We start from the raw sequence: 14571 nt of genomic DNA on the forward strand, positions 1-14571 counted from the left end.
CCCACTACTTCCATTCTCCCCCCACACACCCACAGGAGAGCCTGTAAGATCTTGTTAATCATCAAATACAGATTCAATCATTTTAGCCTATTGGGGCAAAAAAAGTGGGGAGGTGGATTCCTGGATTAATAATGGATTAATAGACTTCCCTGGTGGCACAGTGGTTAAGAATCAGCCTGCCAATGCTCGACATGGGTTCAAGCCCTGGTCCGGGAAGATGCCATGTGCCACGGAGCCACTAAGCCCATGCGCCGCAACTACTGAGCCCGCGCACCACAACTACTGAGCCCACGCACCTAGAGCCCGTGCTCTGCAACAAGAGAAGCCACCGCAATGAGAAGCCCGCGCACGACAACAAAGAGTAGCCCCCGCTTGCCACAACTAGAGAAAGCCTGCACACAGCAACGAAGACCCAATACAGCCAAAAACAAACAAATAAATAAATAAATAATGGATTAACCAGAACACAACTAATTTGAAGAACTTTTCCGCAAACACATATAACTGATGAAGGTCTAGGTACCCAGACTACATGTTAAGTTACAATGTGGTCTGGATCCAGGCAACTGAGTCTGCTAACATTCTGCTCCCTGCACTGTGTGGTTCCATGCCCAGCACCAGGCACATCATATTCTTTGTAAACGATGCCCCCTGGAGTTATGCAGTGTGCAGACTTCATGGTTATACATGGCAGCCCTGAACTCGGGAGGTGAGTTGCAGTTAAAAGATTTGACTCTCGCTCAAACGTAAAGCACGTGGAATATGTCTGCCCTGTAAAAATTTTTTTTTCCTTTTAATAAGTAGTGGTTAATGAGTCTCAGAGGCAATGAGGCTGAAGTTAAGAGGAACATCCTTAATCACCTTCCCCGGTCAGGTTGGTTTTCCTGTTAGCGTGCCTGTCACAAGGGTTTGTTGCCAGCCACTTTGTAGCATGAATGTACATTTTATCTCTAGGCCACAGAGCACCCTGGGCTGGTTGGCTGGGCTGCTCACAGGCCCTCCTGACCTCCAGCCAAGCCCATGTAAGAGAAGCAATCTCACGACAAAAGGATCTTGTGAGTGGTGACCCACTCCACTCCGTCCTTCCAGAGACACAAGAGCAACAATGGCCAGGAGTGAAAGAGGCCAGGCACCAAAGAGTGCAGTGCTCTGTGTGGTGTTATTCCATTTACACCAACAAAACTGACCTACAGAGTTAGAAGTCAGCTGAGTAGCCTGTTCAGGTGGAGAGAGGGGGTGGTGATTAGAGGGGGACTAGAGGAAATGCTGGGGACCAGGCAGTAGAAGCCCAGTCCAGGTGTTGGCAACTTGGCAAATTGCCTCTGCTCTGACCAGTGGCCCAAGTTGAGATGACTGGACTTATGCTCCAGGCTCAGGTGACATTGGCGGAATGAAACAGACTGTGGCAGCCCAGCCTCCCGCCCCGTCTGTCAAGTCTCTCCCCATCAGGCCAGTGGCTCTCTGTCCTGAAAGTGTCTCCAAGATGATGGCACCTGGACGTCAAGGTATCCACTGCTGGGAATGGCCCACCCCAGGCAAATGGGGTAGGATGGGGCAGGGCAGGACTTTTCTCTCCTGTTATATAAGAACCTACACTATATCCTCTATTTGGCCCTTCTCCCAGAAAGCCTAAATAACTTACCATCTGGTCCTTTATGGAAAAAGTTTGTCAACCCCTGCTCTGAAGAAAATACGTTCCCTCTCTCCTGACCGATTTGCCACTGGTATGGTTTGGTGGAAATTGGAAAATCATGTAAACTGTGCTGTAGTGTTCAGCCCAGGAAAGAGGGCCCAACCATCCCAACCCTAGGACAATGGCCTGAGGTTTGTTGGTTGGCTGGTTGGAAGTTTTACTAGCCGGAAGACAAGCAAAGGCACGTATCTCCGGGAGACTCCAAGATGGCCCCCAGCAATCCCTGCCTGCAAGTATTCATACCCTGGTGGAGCTCCCATCCACACCAAGTAGGCCTCATCTGCGAACGAGTCTTTTAACCGGAAGTTGGCCTCCAGCCACAAATGCTACTTACTAGAAAAACTTAAATCCTCAGACGCCTATAGTGAGAGGAGAAAAAGCCACATTCATGAGAATAAATGAGGCAAAGTAGAAAGTCCTACCCAGTGGTTCTCATTAGAATCACCTGAGCTTAATAAATGCTTAAGCCCCACCCTCAAAGAGTCTGATTCGATTGGTCTAGGTTTGGACCTGAATAATCTTCATTTTTAAGTCCCAGGTTATTCTAATGTGCAGCCAAGGCTGTGAACTGCTGAGCTAGCGATTTATGATAAATATAGATTTGGTCATTCAGGTGACCGAAATCTACTTCTCATATAGAGTTGGTCTTCATCCGCAGTTCCTGGCTCACAGCTCCCCAAACGCTTGGAATTCCCTGAGTGCTAGGAGCACGGCAGCATCTTTTGTCACAGTATTTGATCTCTTGTGCTCAGTTCCTGAAGTTGCTTCAGAGCCATAAGGGTGAAATGAATGTCCTGTTGTTCATAACCAGCCCCTTTCTACAACTTGGTTTATGTTAATGAAGTGACTTTTGGAAAGCACCTAAGGATGGGAGCTGGTTGCCAGGGGAATCAACCGGTACTAGAGGTTGGAAATTTCAATCCCACCCCCTAACTTCAGCGAGGGGAGACGGGCTGGAGGTTGAATTGATCACCAGTGGCCAATGATTTAATCATTTTTCTTTAAATAAATGCCATTTATTTTATGTCAGTATCACAATAAAGGTGTTAATAAAATCTAAATCTCTTCCTCTACAAAAATCATATCTGGCAAAGTAGTATGTAATGAAGCCCCTATAAAAACCCAAAAGGACAGGGTTTGGAGAGCCTCCGGATTGGTGAACACGTGGAGATTTGGGGGGAGAATGGCACATTCAGAGAGCACAGAAGCTCCACACCCCTTCCCACATATCTTGCTCTATGCATCTCTTTCGTCTGGCTGTTCCTGAATTATATCCTTTTATAATAAACTTGTAATCTGGTAAGTATTTTCTGTGAGCCCTAGCAAATTAATCAAACCAAGGAGGGGACCAAGGGGACCCCTGATTTATAGCCAATCAGTCAGAAGCACAGGTGACAACTTGGACTTGCGATTGGCATCTGAAGTGGGGGGCAGTCTTGTGGGACTGAGCCGAGCCCTTAACCTGTGGAATCTGATGTTCTCTCCTGGTGGCTAGTGTCAGAATTGAGCTGAATTTTAGGACACCCAGATGGTGCTGGAGAATTGATTGGTGGTGTGAGAAAACCAACCCCCCCCTCCCACCTGCACACTGGGATTTGGTGTTAGAGTTGGAGCTAGCCACTTTAGTCCTTTCTTAGCACAGGTGCCTTCTCTCAGTGTCTAGTCAGTGCTATTGACATGAAACATCTCTAGGCAGCCTTCAGTCCCTATATTCGATTTTCCTGCCGTGTGTCTTTTTGTACAATAAAAGTATACTACATTTAGCATTGTTCTATGCAAAGCTGATAGTGTCATTCACATGAGGAATTACAGTATTGAAGAACAGGGTTAACACAGATTTTGTTTTTAACAATACCCATTAGCAAGTAGATGGAGTATTATACACCCTTGGCTGAGAGCTGTCATGGCATCCTGTACTGTAAGCCCTGATCAATGAGCACTTGTGCTGTGTTTCTTCATTTTGAGTCATGAAAGTCAATGTGTTCACTTCTCCATGGTGTTTATGTTCTCATGGTAATAGCTGTCAAAAAACATCCAAGTGACAGTGCTGGAGGTGCCACAAAAACGCCAAGGAAGAGTGTCAGCTGGCTTTCAAAATGAACACCTTCAGGGAACTGGATGAGGAAACAGCAGAATCTGCAGTCAGGTAAGGAGCGCTAGAACCTCCCTGACTGACACGCATCAGAGCACGTGGGAGGAAGAGATGCAAACTGTGAACAGGAACTAGAAGAAAGGGTAACAGGAGATTTGTTACAACTTCAGAGGATTTAAAGGGAATGATGTCACATTTCCTTGAGCCAGTCTGAATAGCTTTGATTTAGACAGAGTAACCTATTGGTAAGAGTTCCGAGTTACAGACAACAGAATCCACTGTAGTTACGAGAAGTATCGAATACCAGGTATTAGTAAGAAGCAGAATTTCTGAGAATAATAGGGAAACAGGTTACTATTAGCCAGTAGCCAGGAACAATGCAGTTAAGAGTTCTGAGTTCTAGAACTGTTCTAACAGAAGTTCCATTGCTGGCACTGCCCACTGCCCCACACCTTGGATACAAGGAACCAGGCAGTAGAACCCCGTCCCCAGCTACTGCATCTCGACGTCCCAATATAGCTCTACCCTGTATTCCTCACTTGCACCTTCCCAGGTGCACCTTTTAAGTTTCACACAGGGGCCTCTGCTCGGCAGAGCTTCAAAGGAGTCTGGGAAAGGGGTTTCTAGGTTTTCAGGCTTTACTCCTGAGGGAGTTACAATGAGACTTGAGGGGCCAGTGGGCAGGGTCTGCTACAGCTCCCATTTACAGGACATATCTCCCTACTCCAGACAAGGTCTGGATTCCCCTAAATGCCTGCATTATGATGCATGCAGATCTCCACAAGTGAACAAATACCGCAAACCCTCTCGCGATGCTGCTGCCCACTAGCCAGTGGGTCTGTCGCTGTGGTGTCGCCATCTTCGTTCAGCAATATCTGTTTTACAGCTATTTGAAGCTTTACCTCCCCTTGTTCTTTTTTCTCTCAAATGAGTAGAAAACAGAGATATGAGAGTAATGATATTTGTGGTAAGAAACAAAGTTCTCATAAATTTAATAAAACTGAAAGACTAAAGATGACCAGCAGTCCCCAAAGAGGTCCACCTATAGCCTCAGTGAGACCCTTTTATGTGACAAAAAGATCAACATGTAAAGAACATCCTTTCTGGGAATGGAAACCCCCTTGTAATGTGGAAGGCTGTTTTTTGTTTTGTTTTTTTTTTTTGGAGTTCTGAGTATTTATTTAGATAATACTGTATAATACTAAATTATATATTATACATAAACATTAATTTATAAAAATATAAGTTATTTAATTATAAGTTTTTGTAATTTAATTTTTTGAATTTAATTTTATTTATTTTTTTATACAGCAGGCTCTTATTAGTTATCCATTTTATACATATTAGTGTATATATGTCAGGAAGGCTGTTTTTAACTTTTGCACATTATCACTTGGCTGCATTTTCCGGGCTCCATGAATGTATGAAATATATGTATGTTTCAGCCTACAAAGAAAGAGAAGCAAGAGAACAGGTGTGCAGGGGAGAAGAAGGAGAGCCATACACTGAGTCCTTGCACGCTGCCCCACCCAGCACTCTCCACTTTAGCCCATCAGCTGCCAGGGCAGCCCCTCCGCAGGTACCAATGCCTCGCCCAGGAAAGCGATAAGCCCTGTTCTCAATCCTCCGTCCTTTTCTCCGACTCCTGCTGGTCCAGGGCCCCCTTGGCTGGCTGGGAGTGAAGTGAAGACGCCGGGGAAGGGCGGGTGGCCGCTGAAGGAAAGGCGCCCTCCTCACCCACAGTAAGGAGGGGCGTGGAGGGGTGTGAGGGGTTGAGAGGCTGATCAGCCTATGCAGCGTCTACTGTGTACAGGGCACCTTGGGCTACACAGAGCTGGACGTCTGTCCTGTGTGTGTTTCCTTCCTTGTAGGCTCCAACAAAATCTCCTTTCATTTTCTGATACAGTGTCTTCTCACACTTACACACCTATTTTCCCCTGTGTCATTTCCATGTGAAGGACAGTGGTGATTTCTGACAGAGCACAGAAGCTTACATTGCTGAGGAGGCCACCAGCATGCCCCATGAGACAGCCTTTTGTGAACGGCAAACTACTGGCCCTACAGCTAAATTCACCCAAAAAAAGGAAGGTAAGGGAGGAAGGGAGGGAGGGAGGGAGGAAGGAAGGAAGGAAAAGAAAGAAAAGAAATGGTTGGGAACTTCTCCTGATAACAAAAGCTGTTTAATTGGGGGCCAGTGGAGTCATTACCGGAGCTAGGGGGCCACCTTGTGGCTAAGTATTTAAAAAAAAATGAGGTCCGGGTTTTTTTTTTTCCCCACGCCCGAACACCAGGACAAAATTTGCCAAAAGTCTGCTCAGAATGTTCAATTGACCCTCCAGGCTGGAATATTTAAGCCAAAGTATGTGCCTGGGTCGGAATCATCAGCATCACCTGGGAAGTTATTAGAAATGCAGATTTTTAGACCCACCCCAGATCTACTGAATCTGAAACTCCTCTAGTGGTGGAGCCAACCACCTGAGTTTTAACAAGCCCTTCAGGTGATTCTGATGCCAGGTAAAGTCTGAGAACCACCAGTTTAGACCAGTTGGATAAAAACAGAAGCATCTCCCTGGGCTGGGCTAGCATAACAGCTTGTACTAATTGTTATATTGATTACAATTATTATAGAATTCAATTCACTAATTCATGCATTCAGCAACTATTGGATTTCATTCATTCAACACAGATTTATTGCATGTTTAAAGAGCAGCAAGAAAGCTCATGTGATGGGAGCAAAGCCGCCAACAGGGAGGTGGAAGCAATGAGTTTGGAGAGGTAGGCAGGGGCTGGCTGTGTAGACAGTCGACCACGATGAGGCGTGGTGTGTCATGGGAGCCACTGGAGAGTACAGAGCCGGGAAGAGACAGGATAAGACTGTCTTCTCATAAACAATCACTCCAGGTACAGGTAGAGAACAGACAGCGGTGGAAGTAGGGGACAGATAAGGAGCTAAAACAAAACTCAGGAGAGGGAGAGAGGTGACCTGGACTGGGGTGTAGTGGCAGAGGTGTTGGCTCAATCCTGGATGGATGTTGAAGGTAGGGTCAGCAGGAATACAGATGGACTGGATGTGAGATGAGACCAAGGGAAATCTAGGATGACTCCAAGGTTTTGTGCCTGAACAAAACTATATTTAGTGAGAAATAAGGTGCCTACTAAAGATACACTTAAGATATATCTCATAGTTAAAGATCAAACGTTTTAGTAGGAAAGACGAACTGAAGATTGTGAGTTTTTCCTTCCACACCATTTACCTAATTCTTTGTTTTAGTCAAAATATTTCATCATCTTTTATAAAAATGCGTTTTAATTTCAACAAGTAGCCTGGAATTTCAGACAATACTTTTTCTTTTTTTTTTCTATTTTTTTTATTAGTTTTTGCTTTATAACAAAGTGAATCAGTCATACATATACATCTGTTCCCACATCCCCTCCCTCATGCATCTCCCTCCCTCCCACCCTCCCCATCCCTCCCCTCCAGGCGGTCACAAAGCACCGAGCTGATCTCCCTGTGCTCTGCGGCTGCTTCCCACTATCTATCTACCCTACGTTTGGTACTGTATATATGTCCATGCCTCTCTTTCGCTTTGTCACAACTTACCCTTCCCCCTCCCCATATCCTCAAGTCCATTCTCAAGTAGGTCTGTGTCTTTATTCCCGTTTTACCCCTAGGTTCTTCATGACATTTTTTTTTCTTATATTCCATATATGTGTGTTAGCATACGGTATTTGTCTTTCTCTTTCTGACTTACTTCACTGTGTATGACAGACTCTAGGTCTATCCACCTCATTACAAATAGCTCAGTTTCGTTTCTTTTTATGGCTGAGTAATATTCCATTGTATATATGTGCCACATCTTCTTTATCCATTCATCCGATGATGGACACTTAGGTTGTTTCCAGCTCCGGGCTATTGTGAATAGAGCTGCAACAGACAATACTTTCGTACACTGGTATCTACAATGAAGGTAGAGGTTGTACTTAAGGTAATCAAGGGCTGTTCTTCATATTAGACGTGGAACTAGAACTTCTTTATCAATTTGCTACTGTTGTTCTTCCTGCGGTACAAATCAGCAGCAGTTATGTGTGCCTGCAAACATACATTTTGATGCATACTAGAGCCTCATCCCCGATTTAATTCTGTAGCCAGACTCCTGGCTACCTCAGCCATTTGGAACTCAGGTATGAATTCCCAAACTACACTCAGCGGCTTAAGGGATGTGTCTAAAATTAAAGTTAATGATTTAATAAGCTTAATCATTTGATTTCCTTTGGCAAACTTCCATTCTTCCCAGGCTTAATCCAATTCAGTAAATGGTTATTGGGTGCTTACTGTGAGCAGGGCACCCTATTAGGCTGCTATGAGGAGTGTAAGAGGGATAGAGAACAGACTACAGTTACAAGGTGGGGACGTGGGGAGCAGATATGCTGACTGCAGCAAGGAGGAGGAAACGGGAAGATCACCATCTAGAAGAGAATCAAAGTCTCAGGGCTTATGAATTACACTAATAACAGCCGGTAATTAAATAGCCCCTGAGGCTAGATTACAGCCAGCTCAGTGCCTGAGGTTTCCTGACAATGATTCTGAGTCATAAAAATTTCTTAAAAAGCTGTTAGTGACTCAATTTCCTATGACAGGGAGTGATACAAGACATTAAAAAAAGTTTAATCAAAATAATTAGCATTTAACATAAAGGGGTTATTTTTTAGTCGCCTGAATGATTAATTAAATCTGTCTAGCTTTCATAAGAATCAATAGGGGGACTTCCCTGGTGGCGCACTGGTTAAGAATCCACCTGCCAATGCAGGGGACAAGGGTTCGAGCCCTGGTCCGGGAAGATCCCACATGCCGCAGAGCACCTAAGCCCGTGCACCGCAACTGCTGAGCCCGCGTGCTGCAACTACTGAAGCCCACACACCTAGAGCCCGTGCTCTGCAATGAGAGAAACTACCCCCATGAGAAGCCCATGCAACACAACGAAGAGTAGCCCCCCTCACCGCAACTAGAGAAAAGCCCGAGCGCAGCAGCAAAGACCCAACGCAGCCAAAAATAAATAAGTAAATAAATTTATTTATTTAAAAAAATTAATAAGATGTTATTAAAAATGTGCCTGGAAAGCTCTATTAAGGAAAAATTTGAAAACTGAAATCTTGACTGGCCAAATATCAGTAGTTGGCTAGTCTTTGGATCATTTCACATTAATGGGCTACAGGCTAGCCAGAGGTGTAGGTCTGGGAATAGAGACTTAATTGCTAACTTGTTGTTGTTGTCACCTTGTGTTCTTTCCTTTAAAGCCTTTTTATTATGGAAAATCCTAAATACACACAAAAGTAACAGAATAGCATAAAGAACCTTCATGTGCTCATTACCCACTGACCAATTCCGTTTTACCTATACCCATCCCCATCCCCCTCCTGTATTATTCTGAAGCAAATACCAGACATCATATAATTAGCCATAAATGTTTCAGTATGTATTTCTAACAAGTAAGGACTCTGAAAAAAGTCCCCCAAATTCCATTATTGTATCTAAAAAATTAACAATAATTCTTTAATGTAATCAAACTTCTAGTCAGAGATCAAATTTCCAATCACTTTATAAAATTATAACTTTTTTTTTTTTTTTGCGGTACGTGGGCCTCTCACTGTTGTGGCCTCTCCTGTTGCGGAGCACAGACGGGCCCAGCCGCTCCGCGGCATGTGGGATCTTCCCGGACCGGGGCACGAACCCGCGTCCCCTGCATCGGCAGGCGGACTCTCAACCACTGCCACGCCGCGTCACCAGGGAAGCCCGGGGACATCTTTTATTTTGGAGAAAACCCACCAGTGCCTCTGCTCCCTCAAAGCCATTTCCTGTCTCCTCTCCCCACAGTGCACTAAATCACCTCAGGGGGCTATACTTCGGAAAACAAAGCCAGGAATGGAATGTTTCCTAGGCAACTTCTTTCATCTCGCCACAAACCTCCCCTGAGGAAAGTAAACACAGAGCCTGCTATACCTGCTTGAGGAAAGGGAAGAGGTACAAATGGTTGAAGCAATAGATATTATTACAGCAGTGGCCCTCTGCATTTCCAGCTTTCTAATCTCTTCCACGCCTGTGGAAATCTCTTTCCTGTCTGTAGCTTTTGCTATATCACGTCTGTTGATCTAAAACCAATAGACTGCCAGATTTTTCTCCAGCAAAGATGGGTTTATTCAGGACCAGCCAAAATTTGCAAGTCAGGCTCTGCAAGCCTGCTGTGCAAGTTTCCCACTGCAGGGGAAGGAGAACACTTTTATAGAAGGGAAAAGGAAGTGGGGAGAGCTATAGTAAACAGAGTCCATGGCTTTTCCTTCCCAGGAAAAAAGAGGAGTCTTTCTTCTTCCTGTTGGGCTCCGCTATGGTTGCAGGGTGTGAGAGCTCCCCATTCTAGTCTCCAAATTATTTAATTGTGGTTTCTGCTTATTAATTTTTACATGTGTATATGACCAATGATCCCATCTTCACCTCCAGCCCTGACTTCTGAACTTCAGCTCCATGTCTCTCTAACTGACCACAAATCAGCACCACCTAGACGTCTTTTACTTTATGTCCAAAGTTAACCTTTACCCAAAGTCAGCTTTCTCTGTGCATATCTTATTTTTGTCAGTGAGATGGAGTGTATAGGCCAAGCAAAGTTCCTTCCTTGACGCTATGCCCTTCCAGAAGCATCCATGCCTGCCGAAGCCCCCAGTTTTGGGGCTCTTTTGCAGACGTTCTGTCTGGTACCACCTCAGAGGCAAATAAATGGACTGGAAGGTACCAAATAAAAATTGTCACTCGCCATCTGGTTCTATAAGAATGAAGTCATCAGCCACTGCAGTCGCTGACCCTCAACACACCCTGAAAGGAGTTCAGGGTGGAGATCAGGAATGAGGCCCTCTGTGCTCTGGGAAAAACTGGCAGAACAGGTCTTCAGATAGTTAGATATTTTCAGGAGGCGATTTTATGAGCCCAGTTTCTTATATCTCCTCATACCTAGAAAAGCACTAAAATCATTAACGGAGACGTCTACTCTTCATGACTAACAGCAACCTTCTGCCAAAATGTGTGCTTGAGTGCAGGTAACCCCTTCACCCAAATCGCATACATACTGACCTCCTCCCCTGCGTCTTCAGAGCAATTCCTCAGGGCTCTCTGAGAGGCTGTTTCCCAAGCTGGAGTTCTCATTTTGCCCCCAATAATACTTAACTCACAACTCTAACATTGTGCTTTTTTTTTTCAGTCCGCAAGGGAGGTCTGTCCCAAGGGCACTGTATGCTAGTGGCCAATCTAGCACTGCTGAAGTAGCTTAAAGTGAAGGCACTGACCAGTGAGAACACCCTCTATTAAGTAGTGGCCAGCCAAACAATCAGATCATCTCTCTGGGGGCTTGAAAGAGACACAGATAGATGGGGTTAATACTGGCAGGAGAGTAAAAGTAGAGATAAAGATAGATAGTAGTTGAGCTATCATAATGATGTTGACTGAAAAAAATGCACAATCTAAAAGTTGAGAATTATGTTTTATTCAGTGGACTTATTGAGGACTTAAGCCTGGGATACAGCCTCAGATAGCTCTGAGGAACTGCTCCAAAGAGGTAAGGGAGTACCCAGGATATATAGGAGTTTCTGCAAAACAAACAAACAAACAAAACCCCAGGTAGTCAGAACATCAAAAGATTACTGCTGGGCTTCCCTGGTGGCACAGTGGTTGAGAGTCCGCCTGCTGATGCAGGGGACACGGGTTCGTGCCCCGGTCCGGGAAGATCCCACATGCTGCGGAGCGGCTGGGCCCGTGAGCCGTGGCCGCTGAGCCTGCGCGTCTGGAGCCTGTGCTCCGCAACGGGAGAGGCCACAACAGTGAGAGGCCACAACAGTGTACCGCAAAAAAAAAAAAAAGATTACTGCTAATTAAAGAAAACCAGACATCTCAAGTTAATGGATTTAGCCCTTTTCTAACTATGTGAAGATGCAAGAGTCTGGGCTTATTGAAATTATTCCTTTGATATGCACCTTAACTACCTAGGGCCAGTATCCTGTTTTTCTCCATCCTGAATTCCCCTAAGGGTACACCTACACGGGCAGCTGTGGTAGCTGATGGCTTGATAGCCTCAGCATCCTTTGTTTCCTGAAATGGCAGGCAACGTTCTTTGTCTACAGTAAGTACCCAAGAATTGAAATTAAGTCATCCTAACTCTCTGTGGATCGCATTCTCCCCGACTGCAGGTAAGCTTTCCAGACAGTTGGGGAGCAGAAGAAAGTACAGATGTTTTCTCTTCTCCTCTCTCTCTCCTCCCCCCCCACCCATCTCCTTTTTTCCCTCCTTTCTCCTTTTCTTTCTTTTCCCCGTTTTTTCCTCCACCTCCCCATCATTATTATTTTTTGGTCTACCCAGCATCTGAATAACTTTCCCATCTGAGAGGAATCCCCCATTGTATGAGTCCTGGCAGAAGGCAGGAACACAGTTCCCACTGTGGAAGCTGAGAAAGCCCGGTTGTTTCTGGCCCTACACCTGGAAGCTTGAGCTTGGGCACAGGACGATCCTGCTAGTGAATCCGTTGAGAAATAATTTACTGCAGGAACATCAAATGTCAGCAGTGGCTGGATTCCATATGCAGGGCCATGGTGCCAATAGCAGTGTGTGGGCCAAAGTGTCCCTGTGGTGAGAAAAACTGCAAATGCACAGAAATATTAAAAGAGTACAATAGATATATCCTTTACTTAGTGAATTAGTTCTCTATCACTGTGAAACAAATTACTCCAAAACAGCTACTTAAAGGAACAAATATTTATCATGTCACAGTTTCTGTGGGTCAGGGCCCCAGGCACTGCTTAGCTGGGTGTCTCTGGCTCAGGGTCTCTCACGAGGCTGCAGACAAGGTCTTCAGACTCACGTGAAGGCTGGTCTGGGGAAAGATCTGTATTCAAGCTCACTCATGTGGTTGTTGGTCGGATTCTGTTCCTCACTGGCTGTTGGACTGAGGGTCACGGGTCCTCACTGGCTGTTGGACTGAGGGTCGCAGGTCCTCACTGGCTGTTGGCTGGAGGCCTCCCTAAGTTCCTTGTCACGTGGACTTCTCCATGGAGTGGTTCACAGCATGGCAGCCAGCTTCAATCCGAGCCAGTGAGGGAGAGAGAATCTTGAGTGAATACCTAACATCACAGAAGAGTTGAAAAATAATTCATGGTGGCATTAAAAGTACAGGCATACACCCTAACCAGAGCAGCTCAAGCAGCATGACTTTGGCTGAGTATCTTGCTGCCTGACCTTCCTGGATTTCTACCATTTCCAGACCTGGTCCCCCAGGTTTTCTGATAATAAGGAATATAACCATACACAGCTCTAGGTTTACTTTGCTTAAGCTTAGAGGCACCTGAGGAGATAAACTCTCTGCCAGCCTCATTCTTTAAAATCCCAGGCAAGGGTTCAGACCATCTCAGGTTGGGTCTCTGTGGAGAAGAGGAAGGAGACTATAGTTGGCCAGGCCTGGGCTCCATGCCTGCTCACTCTCCACCTTTCCTGCCTTGGAAGGAGAAATGAGAGAAATGAGATGCCCCTAAAGAATAATCTGGTCCAGGGGATTTCAGACAAGTCCTCAAAGGAAAGATCACTTGTCAGGCAAAAGCAAAAGATGCTCACAACACAAAAGTACAGAATGTCATAGCTGAAAGGAACCTCAGGAGTCATCCATCCTATGCCATCTTACAGATAAGGAAATCATACAGGGTAGAAAATTATAAAGGCTATGATGGGAAAGGTGAACACAGATGCTGCAGAATTCAAAGGAGGGAGAGTGCACATCTGGTTGAGGAGATCAGGATGGGATCTGACCTGGGATCTGACATACAGCAGGTATACTGGGCTGCTTTTTTCTAACTTCAGAATTACTTTTTTTTTTTAATCAGCTCAGCTTTATTTATTTGTTTGTTTGTTTATTTATTTATTTTTGGCTGTGTTGGGTCTTCTTTTCTGTGCGAGGCCTTTCTCTAGTTGCGGTGCGCGGGCCTCTCACTATCGCGGCCTCCCTTGTTGTGGAGCACAGGCTCCAGACGCGCAGGCTCAGTAGTTGTGGCTCATGGGCCTAGTTGCTCCGCGGCATGTGGGATCTTCCCAGACCAGGGCTCGAACCCATGTCCCCTGCATTGGCAGGCAGATTCTCAACCACTGCGCCACCAGGGAAGCCGCCAGAATTACTTTTATGCTCATAGTCTGCTTATATCAAATTCCACTACCCATAACTTCCTTGGCTTTTTGAGAGCTTATTCATTTGGGCTTGATTTTGTCTTCAAGTTCCCTTCACTTGGATTTGGTGCCCTGGTTCTATGCTTGACCTGGTTACCCATTTGGACTTGGCCCCATTCTCTGTCTAGCTGGTTGTCTTGTCTGGGAAAGACCCAAGTCTCAACCAGTGGGATTAGGTGACACTGCCAGAGGTCTTCTGTGTACTCAGAGAAGATCAGGGGTCACAAACGTAAACATCTTTCAGTGTCAGGCAGGTAATAAATGTGTGAAGTAGGTGGCTGTTACTTAATACAGAAGTAGCGCTTGTGGGATTTAAATTCTTATATAAAAAAAACAAAAGCAAATAAAATCAACATGCTGCCCAAATAAAAACATCTGTGGGCTAGTTTCTGCTCTTGCTGTCAAAGTTTGTGACTCTTGGATTAGACAAAACCTCCAGCTGTCATGACAGGTTCTGGAAAACCCAACAAGTCTTTATTTCCTAAACCAGGGGTCCCCAACCCCCAGGCCACGGACGGGTACCGCAGAGCAGGAGGTGAGCAG

The sequence above is a fragment of the Mesoplodon densirostris genome, chromosome 14 (genome assembly GCF_025265405.1).
Source record: "Mesoplodon densirostris isolate mMesDen1 chromosome 14, mMesDen1 primary haplotype, whole genome shotgun sequence".
NCBI classification, from domain to species: Eukaryota; Metazoa; Chordata; class Mammalia; order Artiodactyla; family Ziphiidae; genus Mesoplodon; species Mesoplodon densirostris.